General features: G+C 50.4%; 1 protein-coding gene across 2 annotated transcripts in view; it reads right to left on the bottom strand.

Moving 5' to 3' along the window:
• The window catches only part of POLR3B (RNA polymerase III subunit B), a 1,087,861-nt gene that overhangs the window by 15,573 nt on the left and 1,055,710 nt on the right, over positions 1–16,578 (bottom strand). The gene's annotated exons all lie outside the window — the stretch shown is intronic.

The raw sequence follows: 16,578 nt of genomic DNA, 5'->3' as shown, positions 1-16,578 counted from the left end.
TTCACACATGTTATAGTTAGCGGAAATTTTACTGATAAAAAACCAATGAAATTCCCCCGTTATAGTTAGTGCAGGCAACTATAACTCACGCGACCGCAATCTTCTGCTGATGACATATGTGTCTTTATGAAAAAAAATATTTGTAATATATGTATAGCTAAAAATTTATGGAAGAAGACATGGGCAAATAAGTGTCTAAATACAGTATTAGCATCAGCAGAGGATTGCGGTCGCGTGAGTTATAGTTGCCTGCACTAACTATAACGGGGGAATTTCATTGTTTGTTTTTTTATCAGTAAAATTTCCGCTAACTATAACATGTGTGAAACCTATGGTTTTTTCAGTGAATTTGCAAGGTTTTTTAAATGCTAATTCCTAACTATAACGTGTGTGAAACCTATGGTTTTTTCAGTGAATATATATATATATATATATATATATATATATATATATATATATATTGATATATATATATATTGTCGCTTCTAGGTTGCCCTGCATTAGGAAGCACTCTGAGCCTGTTCGTAGGTCAGAAACCATTTATTGGTACAGGGGTGGCAAAGGCATCGAACGCTTGAACAGTTCAGCCCAGTCCAAAGACCTGACGTGTTTCGAAGTATAAAGAAACTTCTTCCTCAGAGGAGAGGACCTGCTGAAAGTATGCGCCCCGTGAACCAGCTCGTTATATTGCTGAAAGGTCCGCCCTGGATGGACCACTCCCCTCGATCCAAGCAGGGATGCTGGGTCATGAATATATCCAGACACCCGGCCCTGATTGGCCGCTTGCCACACTGGGAGTGAGGAATGCTGGGCCTTGTGGTCCGCGGATTCCCGTATGATGAGCTGCCGCAATTTTCAGCCCGTTGATGGGCCTCGATGTCTGTATCACTCCTTAAATCCAGTCCAGCCTCCCCAAAAGAGGTCAGATGAATATCCGTCCTCCTGGCCCCCGATAATGGGGCGGTGCATTCCCGACGGCTGGACCCGCCGTCTCTAAATTGTCGCTTCTAGGTTGCCCTGCATTAGGAAGCACTCTGAGCCTGTTCGTAGGTCAGAAACCATTTATTGGTACAGGGGTGGCAAAGACATCGAACGCTTGAACAGTTCAGCCCAGTCCAAAGACCTGACGCGTTTCGAAGTATAAAGAAACTTCTTCCTCAGAGGCGAGGACCTGCTGAAAGTATGCGCCCCGTGAACCAGCTCGTTATATTGCTGAAAGGTCCGCCCTGGATGGGCCACTCCCCTCGATCCAAGCAGGGATGCTGGGTCATGAATATATCCAGACACCCGGCCCTGATTGGCCGCTTGTCACACTGGGAGTGAGGAATGCTGGGCCTTGTGGTCCGCGGATTCCCGTATGATGAGCTGCCGCAATTTTCAGCCCGTTGATGGGCCTCGATGTCTGTATCACTCCTTAAATCCAGTACAGCCTCCCCAAAAGAGGTCAGATGAATATCCGTCCTCCTGGCCCCCGATAATGGGGTGGTGCATTCCCGACGGCTGGACCCGCCGTCTCTAAATTGTCGCTTCTAGGTTGCCCTGCATTAGGAAGCACTCTGAGCCTGTTCGTAGGTCAGAAACCAGTTATTGGTACAGGGGTGGCAAAGACATCGAACGCTTGAATATAATTTTTTCCATACCAATGCAGCCCACGTATAGTAGGCTAAACAATGTAATAAGTCACTGTTTTTATAAACACATAATGAATACCACAGGAGGGCAAGTGACAATCTTTTTAATGAGTAATACTCATGAAAAAACTGCAGAACAGCCGAACTTGTTAGCCTACAGGCTGCATTGTAAACCAATAACATAGAAAATGAAAGTAATTGTACAAAAAACTGGCACCGTGCCTTTAAGGCAGCCATGACCCCTAGCTTCCCATCACGCCTCAGGGGTGACAGTTAGGTCTGTTCTTCTTTGCGGGGACCCGATGTTCAGGGCACAAAGATACATCTTAAGAACACAACTGTCTCATCTGCCTGGGGAGGCGGGTGGGTTGCGTATGACTTTGTGAGGATACCCCTGGAAGAGAACTAGGATTACAGGTAAGTAACTTATCCTTCTCTTCCAGGGAAACCTCATCAATAGTCATAAGCACTGAATAGAATAGCAAGCCCATTCTCCGCCTGCAGGCAAATGAGAAAGAATAACCCAAATCAACAAGCAGACCAAATCATTTGTGGAACAGATTCCTCAAGGTGGCCAGCCCTGGTATCAGAATCAAAACAATAAGTTCTTGTAAATGTATGTATAGATATCCAAGTGGCTGCTTTACAGATCTCGGAAATCGGTACATTGTTAAGGAATACAGCAGTTGCTGCTTTTTCCCTAGTGGAATGTGCTTTTGGTCTAGACCAAAGAGGCTCCTGCACTATTTGATGAGCCAGTTTGATGCATGAAACTATCCACCTGGAGATAAAACGTTTAGAAGCCGGAAAACCTGTCCTGATCACAACGTAATTGATGAACAGTTGATCAGTTTTCCTAACAGATTGAGACCTGCTCAAGTAAAAGTTCAGAGCCCTCTTCAGGTCTGATGAATGAAGAGCCCTCTCGGCTGGGGTAGAGGGATTTGGAAAGAAAGTTGGTAGCAAAATGGTCTGATTCACATGAAAGTCTGACACCACCTTCGGGAGAAAGGCAGGGTGGGTTCTCATAACAACCCTATTAAGATGAAAAACAGCAGAGCAGAGTGCTGAAGTAATCGCCACAAGGAAGGCCACCTTCCATGTCAGGTGCTGTAGTGTCGCCTTGTGGATCGGTTCAAATGGAGGACCCATCAATTTAGAAAGAACCAGGTTAAGTTCCCAGGGTGGTAAAGGAGGCCTAACAGGAGGATAGACCTTCTTCAGACCCTGTAAGAAATCCTTTACGACTTGCAGTTGGAAAAAGGAAGGCTGAGAAGGGGAACGCCTATACACCGTATTGGCAGCTAGGTGTACCTTAATGGAAGAGAATTTCAGGCCAGCCCTAGCTAGATGAAGCAGGTAGGGCAGAATTACTTCTTCCTGTCCGTTGGTCGGACTACAATTATTCTGCATATACCAAATTTAAAAAAGTGTTTACATTTACAAGCATAGGAGTGCCTTGTGGAAGGTCTCCTAGCCTTTCAGGATGGTCATGCAGTCTTGAGGAAGTCCTAAGTGACCATACTGGAGGATCTCAGGAGCCATGCTGCCAAGTTCAGTTATGGAAGGTTGGGGTGAAAGATGCTCCCATTCATCTTGGACAGCAGGTCCGCTCTGCATGGCAGCATCCTGTGTGGACGTTCTGACAGGTGAAGAAGGTCCAGATACCACCACTGTCTCTGCCAGTCCGGAGCAATTAGGATCATTCTCGTCTCTGACTGGGAGACCTTAGTCACGACCTTCGGAATGAGTGGAAGGAGAGGAAACTCCTGCTACAGAACTAGGATTACAGTTAAGTAACTTATCCTTCTGGTACCCAGAACCCCTTGCAAACCTCAAACTTTGTAAAAAGAAAAAAACAAATGTTCCTCAAATTACTGTGATGGAAAGTTCTGGATACTGCGGGGAGCCATAAATTTACACCCACCCAGCATCCCCCCAAGTCTCCCGATAAAAATGGTACCTCACTTGTGTGGGTAGGTCTACTGCCCGGGACAGAAAACGGCCCAAAATGTACTGTGGATACCTCAAAATCATCTATCACAAAACAACCTATGTTTTGCAAGGGATTAACCCGCATTTTTGATCCCGGGCTTGGTGGCCAGCTAGGGAAACCTACCATACCCAGGCATTTCTGAAGATTATACACCCGGGGGAGTCCAGGGAGGTGAGGCTTGCGTGGATCCCTAACATTTTCTTACCCAGAATCCTCTGCAAACCTTAAATTTAGCTATAAAAAAAATCTAATTTTCCTCACATTTCTGTGTGGGAGAATTGTGAGATCACTGGCCTGACAGAAATTTCCTGCCACCGAGCTTTCCCCTAGGTCTCCTGATAAAAATGGTGCCTCACGTGTGTGGGTGGTCCAAGTGCCTGTGACAGGGAAGGGCCCAAAACCTATTGTGGAAACATAAAAATGATCTATCACAAAATAACCTGCGTTTTTGGTCCCAGGCTCGATGGCCATCTAGGGAAACCTATCAAACCAAGACATTTCTGAAAACTAGACACCTGTAAGAGTCCAGGGAGGTGAGGCTTTTGTGGATCCCCCAATGTTTTCTTTCCCAGATTCCCCGGCAAATCTCACATTTAGCTAAAAAAAAATGTTTTTAAATATTGTCCTCCAAAAAAACAATAGAGAGAGTGAGGGTAATGAGGATCCCGAACCCCCGGTCTGGATACGAGTATAAAACAAAGGAGGGAGAGAGATGCAGTCGAAAAAGATTCAATCGAAAAGAAGGGGGAGAGATAGGGAAAGGAATAATTCAGGGCAAAAGAATTTCCTATTTGGAAAAAGACCCATCACTCACCAACCTGGTTGGTGACATGCTTCATCTTCTGGGTCCCACCCTGACCGCCGAATGCCGTCAGGGTGTGCTTCGACGCCTGGAATTCCAGCGGAGCGGGTTTTCGTGTGTGTAGGTGAGTGAAAACGTGAATGATGAAAAATAAAAGTGATATATTAAAAGTGTCAGCGGTGTGCTTCCTAATAATTTAATATGAAGCCACTTGGCACGATTAAAACCTGTGAATAGATATCGTAACTGGTATTAATGGCCAGTGATATCAGTGTTGGTATGTGTGTGTGGTCAACATGTTTCAACCTTTCTAGTAATTCTTAGGTTTTCGTCAGGACCAGGAATTTGAGGAACGGGGGGTCTGCACTCGCTAAGGTACACCCACACCCTGAACCTCTGTGTACTACACCTTTATTAGAGAGTAGTTTGTTGTACCTTCAAGCCGTTCTTGAAGGATGATTCGGATCTGTAAAAGTAAAATCCGAAAAAAGAAACTTTCTATTGGAATTATTCCCATTAACTCTCTATGCTCACTTATTATGGTATGCGACATGCAATGTGAGTTGTTGCATGCAATCTATTGTGGGTTGTTGAGGGTGGTTTTTGCATGTCTCAATCCATGTATAGGGTATGCATTGCTGATTTGGCGAAAAGAATTATTATTAATATTCTCGCATCACGTGCATTAGTAGTGCCTGTCTGTTGGCAATACAAGAAGGGCATACGTGATGATTCACACTGCTATCAAACATTTCTAGTGCAGTGCGCGTATATTTGTAAAAGTTTAGACAGAGACAAACAAATAAAGAGCGCTCAAGGACTCACGTTAAAAAGGCTAAATATAAAGCCTCATGGTTCCCGTGGGGAGCGTGGGCTCTGAACCATTGCTGTGATAGAAAAGGAAACAATATTTTCAGCTTGATTTGTTTTACCTTGATCTTGTAAGGCCCTTCTATAGTTGGAGTAGGGATACACTTACGTTCTCTCACCGGTACGCCCGTTTACACACCTACTTCGGGGTCCCACAGTTACCGAATGCTGGCGCCGTGTCTATCACGGTCGGTATTTAAGAGAAAATGCTTCCGCCCTTGTGACTTGGGGTATGGTTTAATTGGGTCATAGGGATCAAGGTAAAATGCTGTATTTTGTGAAAAGTGATAAGGGTTCTGCAATAAAGAGGTGTTTATTTGCAGATGTTTGCTGAGTCATAGGGCTCAGCTTAACCCCTTCGCCGCGGCACGAATTTTGCCGCGGCGCTGGGGGGGTTTGGGGTGTTTGCGGCGCCCCCATGCTCGTGACGGAACCACTCCGTCATGAGCCACGGGCGCGCTGTGCTCATGACGGAGTGGTTCCGTCACGACTCCGCCCACTTGCATTGATCGCCTGCACAGGCGGGGAATCAGTGCCGCGTGGGCGGAGCGGCCGCCAACGGCCGCAGCATGACGGAACCACTCCGTCATGAGCAAACGGCGCCCGTGGCTCATGACGGAGTGGTTCCGTCATGAGCAGGGAAGGAGTTAAAATTCAGTAACCCGTGTAAATAATAAGGGTTCTGCAGTAAAGAACAAGTTACTTACCTTCGGTAACGATGTATCTGTAAGAAACATTAGTTAGTTAGATTCCTCACCTTAGAATATCCCCAGGCGTCAGACTGGATCCGGAAGATTTTTCGTCAGCAATACCCCTTGCGCGTCGCTAGGCGGCGTCTGCGGCTCCGCGTCCGTCGTCGGCGTCGTGCGCCGGGATGACGTCGTCGGAGTACTTAGACGCCGCCCTCGCGCGCTGACGTCAGTTCTTGTACATAGCCTTCCGCGCCAGGAACGCAGAGCCATGCAAAGACCGACACTGGTGCCAAAAATAAAATCTAGGGGCCTGAAAAGGATAACCTTAACCCTAGATGTCAGTTCGCAGAACGGGGAGGATGGGAGGGTCGGTGAGGAATCTAACTAACTAATGTTTCTTACAGATACATCGTTACCGAAGGTAAGTAACTTGTTCATCTGAAAGAAACACGTTAGTTAGATTCCTCACCTTAGAATAGATACCCAAGCAATACCATCCCCGGTGGTGGGTCTGCGAACCAAGATCACACCAGAAAGTCCTGGAGGACAGAACGGCCAAAGAAGCCATCCCTCCGGACTTGGCTGTCAAGGCAATAATGCCTGGCAAACGTGTGTAGCGAAGCCCACGTCGCCGCCTGACAGATGTCCTGCAAAGGGACTCCCCGTCCCAAGGCAGTAGTAGCCGCCGTGGCCCGAGTAGAATGGGCGCGCAGCCCAACAGGAGGGTCCTTTTTAGCCAAGGAATAGCAAATTTTTATACACAAAACGACCCACCGAGAGATGGTTCGTTTGTGCACAGCTTTCCCCTTCTTAGCGCCCACGTACCCAACAAAAAGCTGGTCGTCAACCCGGAACTGTTTTGTGCGGTCCAGATAAAAGGAGAGCGCACGTTTTGGGTCCAGACGGTGGAGCCTCTCTTCCTCTTTGGAAGGATGCGGAGGCGGAAAGAAGGTGGGCAAGGTGACAGACTGCCCAAGGTGAAATGGAGTCACCACTTTAGGAAGAAAGGAGGGACGAGGCCGAAGGACAACCTTGTCCGGATGAACAGATAGAAAAGGAGGCTTTGAAGATAAAGCCTGGAGCTCACTCACCCGTCTAGCCGAGGTGATGGCTACCAGAAAAGCAGTCTTTAGAGTCAGAAGACGAAGAGGGCAATTGTGAAGAGGCTCGAAGGGAGCGCACATCAGGAATGTCAATACCAGATTCAAGTCCCACTGAGGCATTACAAAAGGGACAGGAGGGAACGTGTGTGTAATGCCTTTGAGAAAGCGTGTAACCACAGGGGACTTGAAAAGAGAAGGCTGATCAGGAAGCCGCAAGAAGGCGGAGATGGCAGCAAGATAACCTTTCAGGGTGCCCAGTGCAGAGCCCTGCCGGGCCAGAGAAAGAAGGAAGAGGAGAACCTCAGAAAGAGGGGCGGAAAGGGGATCCACAGCCTTTGCTGTGCACCATGCCACAAATTTGTTCCACCGGCAGGCGTATACCGACTTTGTGGAGGGACGCCTGGCTGCCAGAATGATATCACAGACTTCAGGAGGCAAGTCAAATGGCATCAACTGCCGCCGCTCAATCTCCACGCATGGAGGTGGAGGCTGGACAGGTTCGGGTGGAGGACCGTCCCCTGCTGCTGCGACAGAAGATCCTCCCGAAGGGGCAGACGTATCGGGGGATCGGTCAACAGACTGAGTAGCTCGGGATACCAGTATCTTCGTGCCCAATCCGGAGCCACCAAGATGACTTGGGCCCGGTCGTGCCTGATCTTCTTCAGCACTCTGGGCAGAAGTGGTATAGGCGGAAAGGCGTACAACAGACCGCAACTCCACTCGTGACGAAAAGCGTCGCCGAGCGAGTGCCGCCTTGGAAATTCCAACGCGCAGAACTGCTGACATTGCGCGTTCTCTTCGGTGGCGAATAGATCTAACCAAGGCTCTCCCCACTGCTGAAAGAGGCCTTGCGCCACTTCGGAGTTCAGACGCCATTCGTGATCCATCATGCACCGGCGGCTGAGTTCGTCTGCTCTGGCGTTCAGAGAGCCCGCCAGATGTTGAACCACCAGGGTGACGCCCTGGTGTTCCAGCCATGTCCAGAGGCGCAGAGCCTCCTGACAAAGGGTCCACGACCCCACCCCGCCCTGTTTGTTGCAGTACCACATGGCGGTGGTGTTGTCCGTGAACACCTGCACGACACTTCCCCTGACAGAGGGAAGGAAGGCTTTCAGTGCAAGTCGGATCGCTCTCAACTCCAACAGGTTGATGTGGAGACGAGACTCCGCCGGAGACCAGAGGCCTCTGATCTCCGCCTCTCCCATATGGCCACCCCATCCCAGGAGGGACGCATCCGTCACTACGACATGCTCTGGTTGGGGAAGGGAGAGGCTCTTGCCCTTGACCCACTCGCGGTCCGTGAGCCACCACTGCAACTGTTGTGCAGTGCCCTCCGAGATCAAGACATGGTCGGACAGGTTGCCGTGATGCTGGGCCCACTGAAACTTCAGGTCCCACTGCAGAGCCCGCATGCGCCGCCTGGCGTGATGCACTAGTAGGATGCAGGAGGCCATCAGCCCCAGAAGCCGCAACACTAGCCTGACCGAAACCCGGGATAGAGGCCGAAAGATGGGAATCAGGGCCCGTATATCCCGGACCCGCTGTTCCGGTGGATGGACCCGGAACCGCGCCGAATCGAGAACCGCTCCGATGAAGAGGAGCTCCTGAGAGGGACTCAGGTGTGACTTGGGCACGTTGATGGAAAACCCCAGCAAATGCAGGAGATCCGCCGTAGTCTGGAGGTGGGAGACGACTGCCTGGGGCGAGCCCGCCTTCAACAACCAGTCGTCGAGATAGGGGAAGACTGGAACCCCTGATCTGCGCAGATGAGCTGCGACCACCGCCATCACTTTCGTGAACACCCGAGGGGCACTGGTGAGGCCGAAGGGGAGCACGGTAAACTGAAAGTGCTCTTGGCCCACCGTGAACCGCAGGTAACGCCGGTGGGCCGGCAGGACGGGGATGTGGAAATAAGCGTCCTGCAAGTCCAACGCTACCATCCAGTCTCCAGGGTCTAGGGCAGCTAAAACCTGAGCCAACGTTAGCATCTTGAACCGTTCCTTCCGGAGGAAGGCATTGACGTTCCGGAGGTCCAAGATAGGGCGTAGGCCCCCTTTGCCCTTCTTGGGAACCAGAAAGTAGTGGGAATAACAACCACGACCTACTTCTGGACTCGGAACGCGCTCGACGGCCCCCTTGGCCAAGAGAGCCGAAACTTCCTCGCGGAGAAGATCCAAATGATCCCCCGAGATACGGTGGTGCTGCGGTGGCATGGCTGGAGGGGTCGTCTCGAAGGGGAGGGAGTAGCCCCTTCGGACGATTTGCAGCACCCACCTGTCCGATGTTATGGACCGCCAGTGGAGCAGGTGATGGCGAACTCTGCCGCCCACTGGCGTGGTATGGGCCTGAAAGCTCGGACTAGGAAGGCTTTGAGGCGGATGCTGCCGGGGTGGATGTGGGCTGACCACGTCGGCCTCCATTTCCGCCACGGCGGAAGCCACGTCCGCGACCGCGCGCAGGTTGGTTCTGCGGCTGGTGGCTTTGCGGACGTGAGGAGGCGCCCCTTCCTTGGCCACGAAAGGGGCGAAAAGCGGAGGTGTGCGCCCGCGGAGCCGCGAGGCCCAAGGACTTGGCTGTAGCCCGGGAGTCCTTAAAGCGGTTCAGCGCACTGTCCGCCTTCTCACCAAACAGGCGAGTGCCATCAAAGGGCATGTCCATGAGGGTTGTCTGGACATCCCCGGAAAATGACGTGGACCGCATCCAGGCGTGGCGGCGGAGCGCCACCGTGGTGGAAATCGCCCGACCCAGCGAGTCCGTGGTGTCAAGCCCACATCGTATGGCGTGCCGTGCTGCATCCCTCCCATCGGCCAAAGCCTGGGTAAGACGCGTCCGGACCTCCTCCGGACACAGGGGCAGCACGTCCTCCACCGTATCCCACAGGGAATGGGAATAACGGTCCAAGAGACAGGCGGTATTTAAGGACCGCAGGCCCAAACTAAGGGACGAAAACAGTTTCTTGCCGAACTGCTCGAGTCTCTTGGAATCCCGATCCGGCGGAGCGGTCGGGAAGGAGGATTGGGAAGTAGAGGCCTGGATAACCAGACTCTCGGGGGTGGGGTGTTGGGACAGGAAACTGGGGTCGCCCGGAGCAGGGCGGTGGCGCCTGGCAACGTTCCTGTCCACAGGAGGAACTGTGGAGGGCTTGGACCAGGTGCCCTGCAGAACGTCAGTGAGGGCCTCGTTGAACGGCAGCAGAGGCTCAGTGGAGCTTGCTGAGGTTTGAAGCACCTCAGTGAGGATGTTAGTCCTCACAGCCACGGCAGGCAACTCGAGCCCAAGGGCCTCAGCCGCCTTGCGCAGCACCACAGAAAATGCCGCACCCTCCTCCGAAGCCACGGTCGGAGGAGAAGTGAATCCAGTGTCTGGCGAGGTGTCCAGCCCACTGGCCTCCCCCAGTTCATCTGCCCAGTCCTGAGAAAGCTGTGACTGAACAGCCAGAGGGTCCTCGAACCCCTCCCAGTCGCCCCCTTCTTCCGATTCCTGATAAACAGGAGGAATGATCGGAACCGGACTGTAGAGATGGTAGGACTCAAGCGGCGTCGGATGCGGCGTCGGCGGACGCCGTGCCGGCGTCGGGTCCGGATGAGGGCTAAACCGGGGTGTCGGCGTCACAGGCGTCGGCGGCGCCGGTGACGGCGTCGGTGGTTCAGGCGTCGGCGCCGGTGGAGGAGTGACTAGGTCAACCGGCGTCGACTGGGGCCCAGGCAAGGGCCCCGCGGGGACCTGCGGCGTCGAGACCGGAGTCGTCGACGGCGCCGGGGCCGGAGCCGCCGGCACGCGAGGTCGCCCAGTCGAGTCCGCGGGGCCCGAAGGCGCGCCAGCGGGCGTCGACGGCGGGGCCAGGCTCCTCATGGCCGAGAGGAAGGCACTGATCTCCGCCGGCGCCGCGTCAGCCCCAGGGACCGTAAGGTATGGGGGCGGACGCGGCACCTGCCGCTCCGCCGGAGCCGCGGGGGTGGAACCACCCTGACCCTCGGCCGAGTCGCGCGACCGGCGAGGGGAGTCCGAAGAGCGATGTCGCCTCTTGGACTTCTTGGAGCGTTTGGACTTACCCGACGACTTGGAGCCGGACGAGCGATGGCGTCGGCTAGGGCACCGCGAGCGATCCTTGGACCTCCTCCTGGACCGGGATCGCGCACGACGCGGAGCCGAGTGGCGAAGCTCGAGAAGCTTGCGGGACCGCTCCCGCCTAGCCTTCGAAGTCAGGGCCTGACAGTCGTTGCACGACTCCGCGTCGTGGTCGGGGCCTAAGCAGTAGAGGCACCGGCGGTGGTGATCGGTCACCGACATCAGTCGATGACAATCCTCACAAGCCTTGAACCCAGGCATCCTACCGGCACCAGATGTCGACAGACAAGGATCAAAAATGATCAAAAAAGTTTTAGTCAAAAAAGACTAAAAGGGGTAGCTCTCCTGGATCTGCGCTTACTGGCGCGGAAAAAAGAAGAACTGACGTCAGCGCGCGAGGGCGGCGTCTAAGTACTCCGACGACGTCATCCCGGCGCACGACGCCGACGACGGACGCGGAGCCGCAGACGACGCCTAGCGACGCGCAAGGGGTATTGCTGACGAAAAATCTTCCGGATCCAGTCTGACGCCTGGGGATATTCTAAGGTGAGGAATCTAACTAACGTGTTTCTTTCAGATGAGGTATATTGCAGAGAAAAGGTAACAATGGATTCTGATTGAAACCTTGGTGTGTGTTATAACAATAAACTGAGAAGAAGAGATAACAGAGACCAAATTCATCTACTAAGTACTGAGTTCCATGGTATATTGTCGTTCAGCCCTGTTATGTGGGTTGACAGACGGTACACCCATCTTTGTTCCTTTTCAAAGAGTGTATTCTGACTTTCGACAGATTCAATAACAGTCCAAATCATATCATTTGGAGTGTGGTTATTGCTGATAAAATGTTCAGTCAATTTAGTAGTCGCTTTCTTGCATCGGATAGTACTACGATGCTCTGTTATGCGTTGTTTAACTTTACGAGTGGTCATGCCTACATAACGTAGATTACAGGGGCATGTTATGAGGTACATTGCAACTGTTGCAATTGGTATGGTTTTTTTGTGTCCAGATCTTGTTGTTTTCCAGTGTCAGTGTTTTGGTGTGTGTAGTGAGGTGACATACTGAGCAGTTCCCACAGAGATAGTGACCTGTAACTTTTGGTAGTCCCCAAAAGGTCAGGACTGTGGCTGCATCAACTGCAGTGATTTTCTTCGGTCGAGTGTTAACCAGTGAGTCCTTTAGACTTCTTGCTCGTTTGTTTGAGAATAAAGGCTTCTCCAATTGCAGATTGCCAGTGTTTAGGATTGACCATCTTTTTCTGATGGTGTTCGTCACCTGATTCGACATAATATTATAGGTTGTCACACAGGTGAGAGGTGGTTTCTGTGTCGGTCTACTGGTTTCTTCTAATAGGGCATCTCGGGGTTGGTTTCTCGCCCGTTTTTGGCCCTTGTCCAAGATATGCGGAGGGTAACCTCTTTCTGAAAGCTTTTTGGGGAGAGAAGAGGCCTGTGTTTTGTAGTCTGTCAGTTTGCTACAGTTCCTTCTTAATCGAAGGAACTGGCCATAGGGTAGATTTTCCTTTAGTGCTCTCGGGTGAAAGCTATCATATTGTAGTAGATTGTTTTTGGATGTTGGCTTGGTATAAGTTTTTGTTTCAAGTTTGTTGTTTTCATTGTGGATTTCCACATCTAAAAATATCATAGTGGTTTTATCAATGCTGTGTGTAAATTTTAGATGGGGGTCACAGGTGTTGAGCCAAAAGATGAAATCTTGCAATGTTGTCATTGGGCCTTGCCAGATTGCCAGTACATCATCTATATACCTTCGCCAAAGTTTGAGGTACTTGGAGAAGGGTCTGTTAGCCCCGAGAATAAATTGTTCCTCAAAATCAAAAACATAGAGGCCCTCTACACTAGGAGCAAAAATGCTCCCCATAAATGTACCTCCTGTTTGGAGGTAAAGTTGACCTTCAAATTCAAAGTAATTCTTCATTAGGGCGATTTCTGCGCATTTGAGGACAAAATCTCTTGGGACATTATGGTCCCAAGTGGCGTTCTCCAGGGATTTTGCTAAGACTGCCAATGTAGCCTCTTGAGGGATATTAGTATACAGGCTTTCTATGTCAAAACTGACAAGGATAGTTTCTTTATTAGTCTCGATGTCTTTTAATACATTGAGGACATCTTTGGTGTCTCTCAGATATGTGGAAGTCTTCTGTATCATGGGTTTGAAGAAGAAGTCACTATATTCAGAAAGGGGTTAGAGGACAGAGCCTATCCCAGATAGGATGGGTCTGCTTGGTGGGGGAGATTTATTTTTGTGCATCTTAGGAAGTACATAAAAGTAAGGTATTTTACCTTCCTTGCTGGTTAGGAAATTAGCCTCCTGTTTGCAAATATACCCTCTTTCCTCGGCGCTGTTGACAAGATTGGAAATTTCTTGTTTCAGTGCAACAGTAGGGTCTGTGGTGAGGGGTTTACAATTGCTACGATCTACGAGGAGTCTCCTACACTCAGCCTGATAGGATGTTTTGTTCATTATGACTATCCCACCTCCTTTATCGGCAGGTTTTATGACGATGGTGTCGTAATTACGGAGCGCTATTAGGGATTCCTGTTCAGTTTTAGTCATATTCATAAAAGGTTTTTTTGGGGAAAGTTATTCTATGTCATTGTAGACCGCCTGTTCGAAAGTTAGAACCTCAGGAGGAGTAGTATGGGGAGGTAGAATGAAAGTAGATTTCCCTCTAAAACCAGTCACATTAGGATTAGTACTGATGGACGTTGCGTCAACCTCTTCCTTTTCAAAAAAGGCTTTTAATCTCAATTTTCTAAAGAAACCTGCTAATTCTGCATGCAACTTGAATCTATCAAGGCTAGGGGTCGGTACGAACCCCAATCCTTTGTTTAGAACACTTTGCTCGGACTCAGTCAGGTTTCTAGAGGACAGGTTAGTTACTAACTCTTGCTTGTTCCTGGGCCCCGCCCCATCGTTTTGCTCCTGGTATTTTTGCCTACATTGTCGTCGTCCTCCCAGTGCACCTATGTGTTCCCTCTCCGTCTTCCTCTCCCTCCCCTCTCTAAAAAAGTAGGCCTGAAGGTGTTTTGTGGGAAAAACGGTTGTTGAAAAGGGGGTTGCCAACCATACATTGGGTAGTGCTGTGGGGGGAGGAGGGTAGGGATTTTGGTAGGGATTCATTTTGTAATTAGTGTTGGGCCACTGGTTTTGTCCTCTGCCTCGTCCTCTTTGTCTCCCTCTTCCACTTCTGGAACTGGAGTCACTGCTAATGGAAGAATCATCACTGGATTGATCCGTGTTCCTGTCTTGTTTGGAACTAGCTACATAGTCTGGGTCAGAGTAGGGGTATGCTTTTATATAAGAGAATTTTTTAAGGTCTTTATGAAAGTTCTGTATTTTTTGTTGTGTGAGATTTTCTTTGTATTCATTAAGATCCTTATTGATTTCCTCTAGTTTCTTTTTATACCCTATAATGGTGGTTTTTATGTGATTTTCAGTGAGTTGTATTTCAACCATTAAGGCTTCAGATAGCCTGACTGCAGTTTTTATAATGAGCACTAGCCAGTCTCGTGTGCATTGCCAGCCTATCTGAGCCCAATCCTTTCTGAAGACTGGGTCGTCTAGAAAGATACGTGGGGCGTTGGTTACCAAGAGGCCCCGGGGAGCAGTGTTGTTGCGTAAATAATCTGTTAGAATTGTACCGTGTAAAATGGTTCTAATTCTGTTTCTCTTCTTCTCAGAGAGTGTTTCTCAGTCAGTTGACTGGGAGATGGTGTGGGCAATGGTAGGGTCTGCAAATATTGATGATTCTGCTAATATAGCATCCACATCTTCAGCGCTATACGTGAGTCCTTGATTATCTCCCATTGTTGTGCCGTCACTGTCACAGATGCATACACTCTCGCAGCTGTGCGCTGCTAAATCATCCCAAAAAACAATAGAGAGAGTGAGGGTAATGAGGATCCCGAACCCCCGGTCTGGATATGAGTATAAAACAAAGGAGGGAGAGAGATGCAGTCGAAAAAGATTCAATCGAAAAGAAGGGGGAGAGATAGAGAAAGGAATAATTCAGGGCAAAAGAATTTCCTATTTGGAAAAAGACCCATCACTCACCAACCTGGTTGGTGACATGCTTCATCATCTGGGTCCCACCCTGACCGCCGAATGCCGTCAGGGTGTGCTTCGACGCCTGGAATTCCAGCGGAGCGGGTTTTCGTGTGTGTAGGTGAGCGAAAACGTGAATGATGAAAAATAAAAGTGATATATTAAAAGTGTCAGCGGTGTGCTTCCTAATAATTTAATATGAAGCCACTTGGCACAATTAAAACCTGTGAATTGATATCGTAACTGGTATTAATGGCCAGTGATATCAGTGTTGGTATGTGTGTGTGGTCAACATGTTTCAACCTTTCTAGTAATTCTTAGGTTTTCGTCATGACCAGGAATTTGAGGAACGGGGGGTCTGCACTCGCTAAGGTGCACCCACACCCTGAACCTCTGTGTACTACACCTTTATTAGAGAGTAGTTTGTTGTGCCTTCAAGCCGTTCTTGAAGGATTCTGTGCCCACTGGAACTTCAGGTCCCACTGCAGAGCCCACATATGCCAGCAGACATGTGTCACAAGCAGGATGCGGGAGCCCATGAGGCCCAGCAGCCTCAGAGTCAGTCTCACCAAAATCCAGGATAGAGGCTGAAACATCGGTATCACAGCCTGATTACCCTGGACTCGCCATTTGAGAGGATTGGTCCGAAGCAGCACAGTATTCAGAAGAGCTCCAAGCGTCTGAGAGGGAGTCAGGTGTGACTTCAGTACTTTGATAGTGAACCCCAGCGAATGCAGGAGGTCGGCCATAGTCTGGAGATGGGAGTCGGCTGCATGGGTCGAGCTTGCCTTGAACAGCCAGTCATCGAGATAGGGGTAGACTGGCACATCTGATCCTCGCAGATGAGGTGCAACCACCACTATCACCTTGGTGAACACATGAGGGTGCTGGTAAGACCAAAGGGGAGTAAAGTGAACTGAAAGTTCTCATGGCCAACCGTGAACCGGTGATGGTGAATACTGCCGCCCACTGGGTGCTCATGATGGTAAGCGGGCAGATAAGGAGGCAGCTGCGGCTTAAGCAGGGTTGGTGGACTGACGCAATCACTGGCCACCCGACCCACGGGGCTGGAAGGAGCTGTATCCGCAGCTACGCAGAGGCTGATGAGCTTGCACACCGCGGTGGGTGGACAGGTAAGGACATGGCTGAATGGCACTTCTGTTGCCACAAATGGTGCGAAAGGCCGATTGAGTGTGGGTCCATGGGAAGGCCCAAGGACATGGCTGTAGCCCTGCGCTCCAGCACCGAATTTGCCTGGTCTCTGAAGAGACAGGAGCCATTAAAGGGCATGTCTATGAGTGATGACTAGACATCCCCAGAAAAACCCGAAGTCCTTAACCAGGCGTGG

The sequence above is a fragment of the Triturus cristatus genome, chromosome 4_1 (genome assembly GCF_964204655.1).
Source record: "Triturus cristatus chromosome 4_1, aTriCri1.1, whole genome shotgun sequence".
Taxonomy (NCBI): Eukaryota; Metazoa; Chordata; class Amphibia; order Caudata; family Salamandridae; genus Triturus; species Triturus cristatus.
Note: the sequence above shows the minus strand (reverse complement) of the source record. Positions and strands in the feature narration are given on the sequence as shown.